The following is an 8,588-nucleotide window of genomic DNA, read 5'->3' on the forward strand; positions in this document are numbered from 1 at the left end:
ATATTGAAAATATAGTGAAGATGATTTTAAAGATATCAAAAGGGACAGCATTGTGGCTTAGCAGGTAAAGCTGCTGCTTTATAGTGGCACTAATTTGAGCCCTGACTGCTTCTTTTTTGATTCATCTCCCTGATAATGCACCTGGATAGCAGCAGAAGATGGCCAAAGTCCTTGGGCCCTTGCATCCACATGGAAGCCTCAGATGAATCTCTTGGCTTCAGAGTGACCCAGGCCCAGTCATTGCAATCATTTGAGTAGTGAGCCAGTGGGTGAAAGATCTCTCTCTCTCTCCTTTTCTCTGTAACTCTACCTTTCAAATAAATAAAATAAATCTTTTAAAAAGGAAATGTAATATCATTCACAGTGACAGTATCTCATTTGAAATAACAATGTCTTTTTTACTCTCCTCCAATTTTTGGCATAGGGTAATACAAATTGTATAATTTAATAAAGTTAATAAATGAATTAATTAATAAATGAATGTTGAAAAAGATAGCTGCATTTTAATGTTTTATCTCTATTTGCATGAATGTATATATTTCCATTTTGTCTGCAGAAAGCTGGTAACAATATTTTCTTGTTCACCATTTGTTTTTAATCTTAATATTTGTTTTGATTGCCTTCTTTAATTCCTTCCACCATGCCCTTGTCCATCACTTTCCTTCCCCCCTCCTGATTCTCCTCTCCCTTCTCCCTTCTCCCCTCTTCTCCTGCACTTCTCCCTCCCTCTCCTTCCTTCTTCCTCTATAATAATTTGAAAAAAATTTGTTAATGAGCACAAAAATTTATACATACTTATGGACTATCATGTTATGACTTGATATTTGTATACATTTATAATTTAAAGTGTAATTAGGGTTAACATATCTACCTCCTCAAACATTTCTTTTTGAAGAAAATATTGAAAAGCCCTTCACTCAGTTTACTTTAGAATAATGTATAATACATTGTAATTATCTATATTCAATCAACTGTACAATAGAACACCAGAAATTCTTTCTCCTATCTAGCTATGGCTTAGTATCTGTTCATCATTTTTTTCTCCATCCTTCACTACCCCCCACACTCCTCAGACTCTGGTAACCACCATTATATATCTAATTTAGATTAGATCAACCATTTAGATTCCACATGAGTGAAATCGCACAATGCTTATCTTTCTGTGCTTGGCTTATTTCATTTAAAATAATTACCTGTACTTCCAATCTTCTTACATATGAAAAGATTTAAATCATTTAATGACATAATAGTATTCCACTGGTTATATGTATCATATTTTCCTTATTCATTCATCAGTGGATGGACACTTAGGTTGTCTCCATTTCTTGATTGCTGCGAATTGTTCTGTAATAAACATAGGAAAGCAAATGTATTTTCAAAAGACTTATTTTGTCCTCTGTTGATGGGAATGTAAACTGGTGTAACCACTGTGGAAGACAGTACAGAGATATCTCAGAAATCTGAATATAGACCTACCATATGATGTGGCTTCCCACTTTTGCAACTAGATGGGCACAACTGCAAACTATTTTAAGTGAAATAATCCAGAAACAAAATGATCAATGTTAATAGTGTATCTAAAATATAATGTATTGTATGAAATGGACCTTTTGAGATTTGATGATTGTTTACAGCCTTGTCTCTTCTGTTGAGGGATAGCATCTTTTTTCTTCATACCATTTGTTGAATTCTTTCACTTAATGTAGGCTTAACTTTATGATCATTCAGTAAATGGAAAATAGATCTTTATAAAAATTAAGAGTGGGAATGGGAGAGTGAGGAGAAAAAAATGTTGGAACATGGGAGGGAAGGGGGGTAGGGTGGGTGTATTACTATGTTCCTAAATCTTTATGTATCAAATACATAAACTTGTATAACTTAAATAAAATTTTAAGAAATGAAACAGCAATTTCTAAAAATAAAGGTAAATTTTAAAAATTGGAGAAAATATTTATAATCAATATATCTGAAAAGGTGCTAATAATTAATACATATGAGAAACACAGTTTGATAGCAAAAAATACAATTTATAAATGAACAACTCATTGAAACATAGATCTCTCAAAGGAAGATGTAGAAATGAACAACAGGTTAATGAATAAAGGCTCGCTATAACTAATCACGAGGAAAATGCAAATGAAAGCTACAATAAGTTATTATTTTATTCTAAGTATATTGCCTTTTACCCAAAAGACAAAGACAATGAGTGATGGAGAGGATGGGGAGAAAGGGGCATCTTCATGTAATTTTGGTGGCAATGTAATTAAGTACATCCCCAAAAAAGGAGTTAATATTCCTAAAAAATCTGAAAGAACTACCGTATGTTCCAGCAATGCCACTATTTGAGATATCTCTCTCTCCATATATATACCTATATATATACCTGTACTTCTGATCTTCCAATAGGTAGATATAGATATATAGATATCTATATATATAATCTATATATAATATATAGATATATAGACTACATAGATATATATAGATATAATTATATATTTATTAATATATATTATATCTAGATATATAGGTACATATATAGATATAGATATACCTATGTATATTTATGTATATCTATAGATATAGATATATATATATACCTATATATAGATATATATCTTTATATAGATATAGATATAGGGGGTAGATATATATACACACATGCCCAATGGAAATAAGTTTTTGCTTTTTAAATTTTGTTTGTTATACAAATATCATATATTTCCTATATACAGATTTAGGAACATAGTGATACTCATCACCACTCTATTTCCTGCCCAAACTCCAAAACTTCTTCCTCTTTCTTCTCACATTCCCACTCCTAATTTTTACCAAGATCTATGTTCAATTTACTTAAAGATCATACAGTTAATCCTACACTAAACAAAAGAATTCTACAAAAAGTATGAAGAAGAAAAACAAAAAAACACTGTTCCTTAATGGAAGAGACAGGAGCTGTAAAATCATCAAATCTCAAAATATCTATTTCACTACATTGCATTTCAGGTATTCTATTAGTTACCTCAGATCAAGGAAAATATATGATATCTGTCCTTTATGGATTGGCTTATTTCATTTAGTAAAACAGTTTCTGATAGTGCCCATCTTGTTGTAAAATACAGGATACTACATAGTGTATATATAGCATAGTTCCTTTTTCTAGTCAAAAACTGATGGACATGTGAGTTGATTGCTGGTCTTAGCTATCTTCAGTTGTGCTGCAATGAACATAGGGGTACATATAACTCCTTCATGTGCTGATTTCTTGAAGTTTGTGTAAATTCCCATGAATAGGATGGCTTGATCATATGGTAGATCTATATTTGGATTTCTGAGGTATCTCCATACTGTCTTTCCCAGTGGCTAGAGCAGTTCACATCCCAAAAGAGTGGGTTAGGGTACCTTTTCCCAATATCCTAACATTTGTTTTTTGTTGATATCCACATGAGAGCCATTTTAACTGGAGTGAGAGGAAACCTCATTGTGACTTTGCTTTGAAAAATATTTTAAATTTGAGTAATATAAATATATCCTGTTGTGTTCTTTTTAGTCAATATATTTTTGGCTATTTGGGGCTCTTTCATGTATTTAAATTAATTTTAATATTTTTTCTAGTTCTATGAAAATGCCATTGGCATTTTGATAAGAATTGCATGAATCATTATGCAGCCTTGGTTAATATGATCATTTACTGATATCTATTCTTCCAATCTATGGCCATAGATGTCTTCATTTCTTTTGTGCCTTTTCAATTTCTTTCATCAGTATTTTCCAGGTCTCATTGTCCTATTGGTTGAACTGAGATTTAGGTTGGTATTTTTATAGTCATTGGAAATAAGAATAGTTTTAAAATTTCTTTTTCAGATAACTTGTTATTAGTATAAATCACTGCTACTGACTTTTATATTTTGACATTTTATCTTGCAAATTTGTTTAATTAATTCTAAAAGATCTTTGTTATTAAGAGCTATGGGTTATTTAAATATGTGCTTATTTTCAAAGATTTGAATAATCACCTTGTAACAATTATCAAATTTGGTCTATGTTATGTCATGCTTTTAAGGCATCTTATTTCAACCAGATATTTTGGATTTTGAGTCTTCTTGGCATTCTTGACAGCCATTCAAAAAATCAAAGTTTCAAACAATCTGGTCTCTAAAATTTCCAGTAAATCTTGGACTTTGGTTTCTCCAGTTTGGGTCCAACTGAAAAAATCAAAGGACCTATGTCTCTCATCTTATAGAGACACCAACTAATCAGGCTATTTGAATTATATTAGAAGTACTGTCAAGATATGATGTGGTACCAAACTTTAAGTCTCTATAATGGAAAATGCTATTAATACAATTGTTTCAGAATTAAAAAGTCTACTGATCTTGTGTTACTAGACATGATAGTTATCTTAATGAGAAAGCCCCAGAGGCCTAAAGGGTTAAATACTTGTAAAATCATACAGGTGCTTTCAAAAATACTGTGAAGTAATCAAGTGCCTCTTGTTGGTTGACAATTTAAACATGGCTACTTAAAGTCTTTTGTTATGCACAGTTATATATGATTTGCTGCTCATAAAACTAAAGTGTTGTTGGTTCTGTGTTTAGCTGTCCTCCTATAGGTTCCTATGGACTTTTTCCAGCCACTTCTATTGTATTCAGTACTTTGGGATGGCTCTGTAAAGAGATGAAGCCAATAATGTATTAACAGTACCAACTGAGAGCAAGTATGGTTAACTGAGGTTACTAAAAACAAAAAGCAATTAAAATGAATTGGAAATCTACAAAAAGAGTTAAAGATTTTAAAAGCTATTATTAAAATTGCTATATCGGTCTATTGTGTTATGTTATATGTGTGTACATATTGTATGTCCACATGGGGGAATTTTATTAAGAGTTTTATTTTAAATGACTTATAGATAAGATTGTCCATAAATTTAAGATGCTAAAATCAATCAAAGATACATTTTAATTTGTGAGACCTGAATCTATGTATCATATGTTTTAAACTTGTTGGTAGAAAGAAACTAAAAACATTTTATATGGTTGTGCTTAAGTTTACTGGCTAAACAAACTACACCATGTTAGATATTTAAGACGTGTTTTCAAATACATGATTCTTAAAATTTATAGAAGGCATTGGGCCTTCTGGTAAATGTTTTCTTAAGTTGTTATCTAATGGTTGAAACGGTTTGCTAAGTATTCATGTGATATTGCTATTGTCAGCAAGCGATCTAGGACTTGCTCCCTCATTTCTCTATTCTAAGCCCAACTTGTTCTTTCATTTCTCTATTCTCTTCAAGGTAGGAAACTAATTCTATTATGAAGGAATCTGTAGGACGTACAATTTAATCTTTAGACCTTATAAAAGAGATGGCTATCATTTTTCTGCAATAGCATAGACAAAATAAGAGCTTAAATTATAATCTCATAGCTAGATTCACTTCGCCATCAGCCAAGTATACAGTAAGTAGAAAAACCTCCCTTTCAGACCAAAGGGAAAGAAAGTTTTAAAGTGAGAATATAATTGTCCTCATGGGCATTGTCTACCTTAGAAAAACTACTACAGAACATGCCTGTGGCTATAGACTTGTAGTTCAGGCCACCGAAGACTAGAGATGGCACACAGGCACTCCCTTGACTTGCATCCTCTGGTCTGCTTTAACACAAACCAGGAGGAAAAGAAAGCTCGGCATCAGAAGCAATGGGTGGCAGGCCTATTAATGGCTGATCTGTACAGTGATCTGCCCTCAAGGAGACCCAACAGGCCAGTCCACTGCAGTGGCTTTCAATGTGGTAAGCCTGGGCTTCAGCAGAAGTCAGCTTGTGAAGAGCCCTGGCAGCTCTGCCAAGAGTTGGGTCACTGGAAATGGACCTGCCCTGGAGTTGAAGGATGCCCAGGTCAGAGCCACAGATCTTATTGGCTCTAAGCTGAAAAGCCCTTCACTCAGCCCAACTTCCAAAGCGACCACTGTAGCTGAGGGTATGGTCAAGTAGGGTCAGCAACATTGCAGGCAGAACTGTAAATTTCTTGTTAGAGATGCCACCTGCCTTTACCTGGCCAGCTCTCCTCCCAGGCCAGCCAAGTAATGAAAATCAACAGAGTGCCTTCCCCTAGGAGGTTCACACCTCCCTTAGGATATACCCCATGTGAAGAGATAGATAGGTCTGGGCCTCTTAACTTACAAGGCCTAAAGCCCACCAGATTATTATCAAGCCCCTTCTGTCAGGTTCTATTTGCCTCTCAATTAGAAAACTTAATTGTAGCTCAGACAGCACCTTTCTTAGCTCCTCTAATAATGACTCTGTCCTTTGTTCTAGACCCTGTCTAGCGTACTTCGGCCTCATTCCTTTGTAATCATAACCTCTACTCTACCACCAATGGCTCTATTCCCAACCTGTGTGTACTGATGGTCCTCTTCCCCACTTAATGCTGTATAATTGTTCAAACCTGGTCAATGCCACTCTTAGGATCATTGGTTACTATCCTCACTCTGTCTTTTATGACCTTGTCTAAATATGACCAGAGTCAGCAAACTTGGAAGACTTCCATAGCCTTGGCAACTCATTACCACAGCCTAGGTAACTGGTGCGATAAACTAGAGTGTCAATTTGTTGGGTCAACAACAGGAGCCACTGTGCCCTTGCTCCTCATGTGGGATCTCTGTCCTTAATGTGCTGTACATTTTGATTTAATGCTATAACTAGTACTCTAACAGTATGTTTATCTTTGTGTTTCTATGTGGGTGCAAACTGTTGAAATCTTTATACTAAATTGATCTTCTGTATATAAAGAGAATTGAAAATGAATCTTGATGCAAATGGAAGGGGAGAGTGAGCGGGAGAGGGGAGGGTTGCGGGTGGGAGGGAAGTTATGGGAGAGGGAAGCCATTGTAATCTATAAGCTGTACACTGGACATTTGTATTCATTAAATAAAATTTTAAAAAACATTTAAAAAAAGAAAAATAATCTAATGACAAGTTGTCATATTTTGGTCCCTTTATATTCTAAGTGTCCTTGCAAAAGTACAACTACAATTTTTAATCCAACATAGTGTGCACACAGTCTAGTGCATCTTAAATCTGAGGATATAAATGAAGAATAGAAAAATGAAATAGAGCCAGGTTGATTTATCTGCTTCAGGTTCTGTAGCCATGGTAGTAAGGATGGTTTTACTTCAGTAACCATTCAAGTGGGGGATTGGATCTTGGAAGGCTCTAAAAATCTAAATGGATATTTTAAAGTTCAAGGATTTCATTTAGAACTTTGGATCTTAAAAAATAATAAAATAAAAAGACGAATGCATGTTATCAGAAGTTTAAAATATCATCAAGATACTACATCACTGAAAAAAATTGATTTATTCAGTGTTTCAACAAGAATTACTGACTAGGTTTAGTCAACTGTAAGGTGACCAAATGTGTGAAAAAAAGTAAATAGCCTTGACTTTCACAGCTCAGCTCTACCTAAGCAATCATAATTCAATATACAAAAGAAAATGCATATATTTCCTTCCCAATGACACATAAAATTATTACAAAACTAAGATTAATTTGTTAAATCAGTACAAAAATTTAGAAAAATGAATAAAATAATTAATACATAGAAATTTAACAAAATTACCACATGACATTAACCCGTTACTTCAGACAACTTAAACACATAAAGACAAAGTGAGAGGTAGACAATCAGACAGGAGCTGAGTAAAAATGGAAGGGGATAGCCACAAATTAAATACAAGACAAAAAAACACTATAGCCTAGAAGATGGGTTGACATTAGATTTTGAAATTAAAAAGATCAAAATTTTTGAGTATGTTTAGTACAAAAACTTTTTGCTTTAATTTATAAGATTAAATTCTAATCTTATAACAGTGTGCCTTTAATGTTACTGCATTACTGATGTTTAGAAATACATATAAAGAGGCCGGTGCTGTGGCTCATTTGGCTAGTGCTCCACCTGCAGCACCAGCACTCTGGGTTCTAGTCCTGGTTGGGGCACCAGATTCTGTCCCAGTTGCTCCTCTTCCAATGGTGTGGCCTGGGAAGGCAGTGGAGGATGGCCCAAGGGCTTGGGCCATGTATCTACATGGGAGATCAGGAAGAAGCACCAGCTCCTGGATGCTGGCTGCAGCACACCAGCTGTAGTGGCCATTTGGAGAATGAACCAACAGAAGGAAGACCGTTCTCTGTCTCTTCCTGTCTCTCTCCCTCTCACTGTCTAACTCTGCCTGTCAAAAAAATACATATAAAGATTTTTTTCTAGTGTCAGCCAACCAAACCCTACACAATATTCATCTTCCACCAAACTTCTAAAACATTCTTCTATTACCTCACTTATTTCTTCTTAAAGATCACCAGCATTTTCAATTTAGGATTAGTATTACTTGAATTGGCTTCTTTCTTACGCCATAGCTTCATTTACCAAGACATTCCCATAACTAAAGCTTCATGTTTCTTTTTCCCCTACCTACAGGATTCTTGAATTTACATAAAAAATTAAGAACACATAGAATTTTAACCTAGAGTTACTTTAATTTTTTGAATATTAGGGGAATTAAGCATGAAACAAAAAATATTCTTGTCTTTGTTACATAA

This window comes from Lepus europaeus, chromosome Y, assembly GCF_033115175.1.
Source record: "Lepus europaeus isolate LE1 chromosome Y, mLepTim1.pri, whole genome shotgun sequence".
NCBI classification, from domain to species: domain Eukaryota; kingdom Metazoa; phylum Chordata; class Mammalia; order Lagomorpha; family Leporidae; genus Lepus; species Lepus europaeus.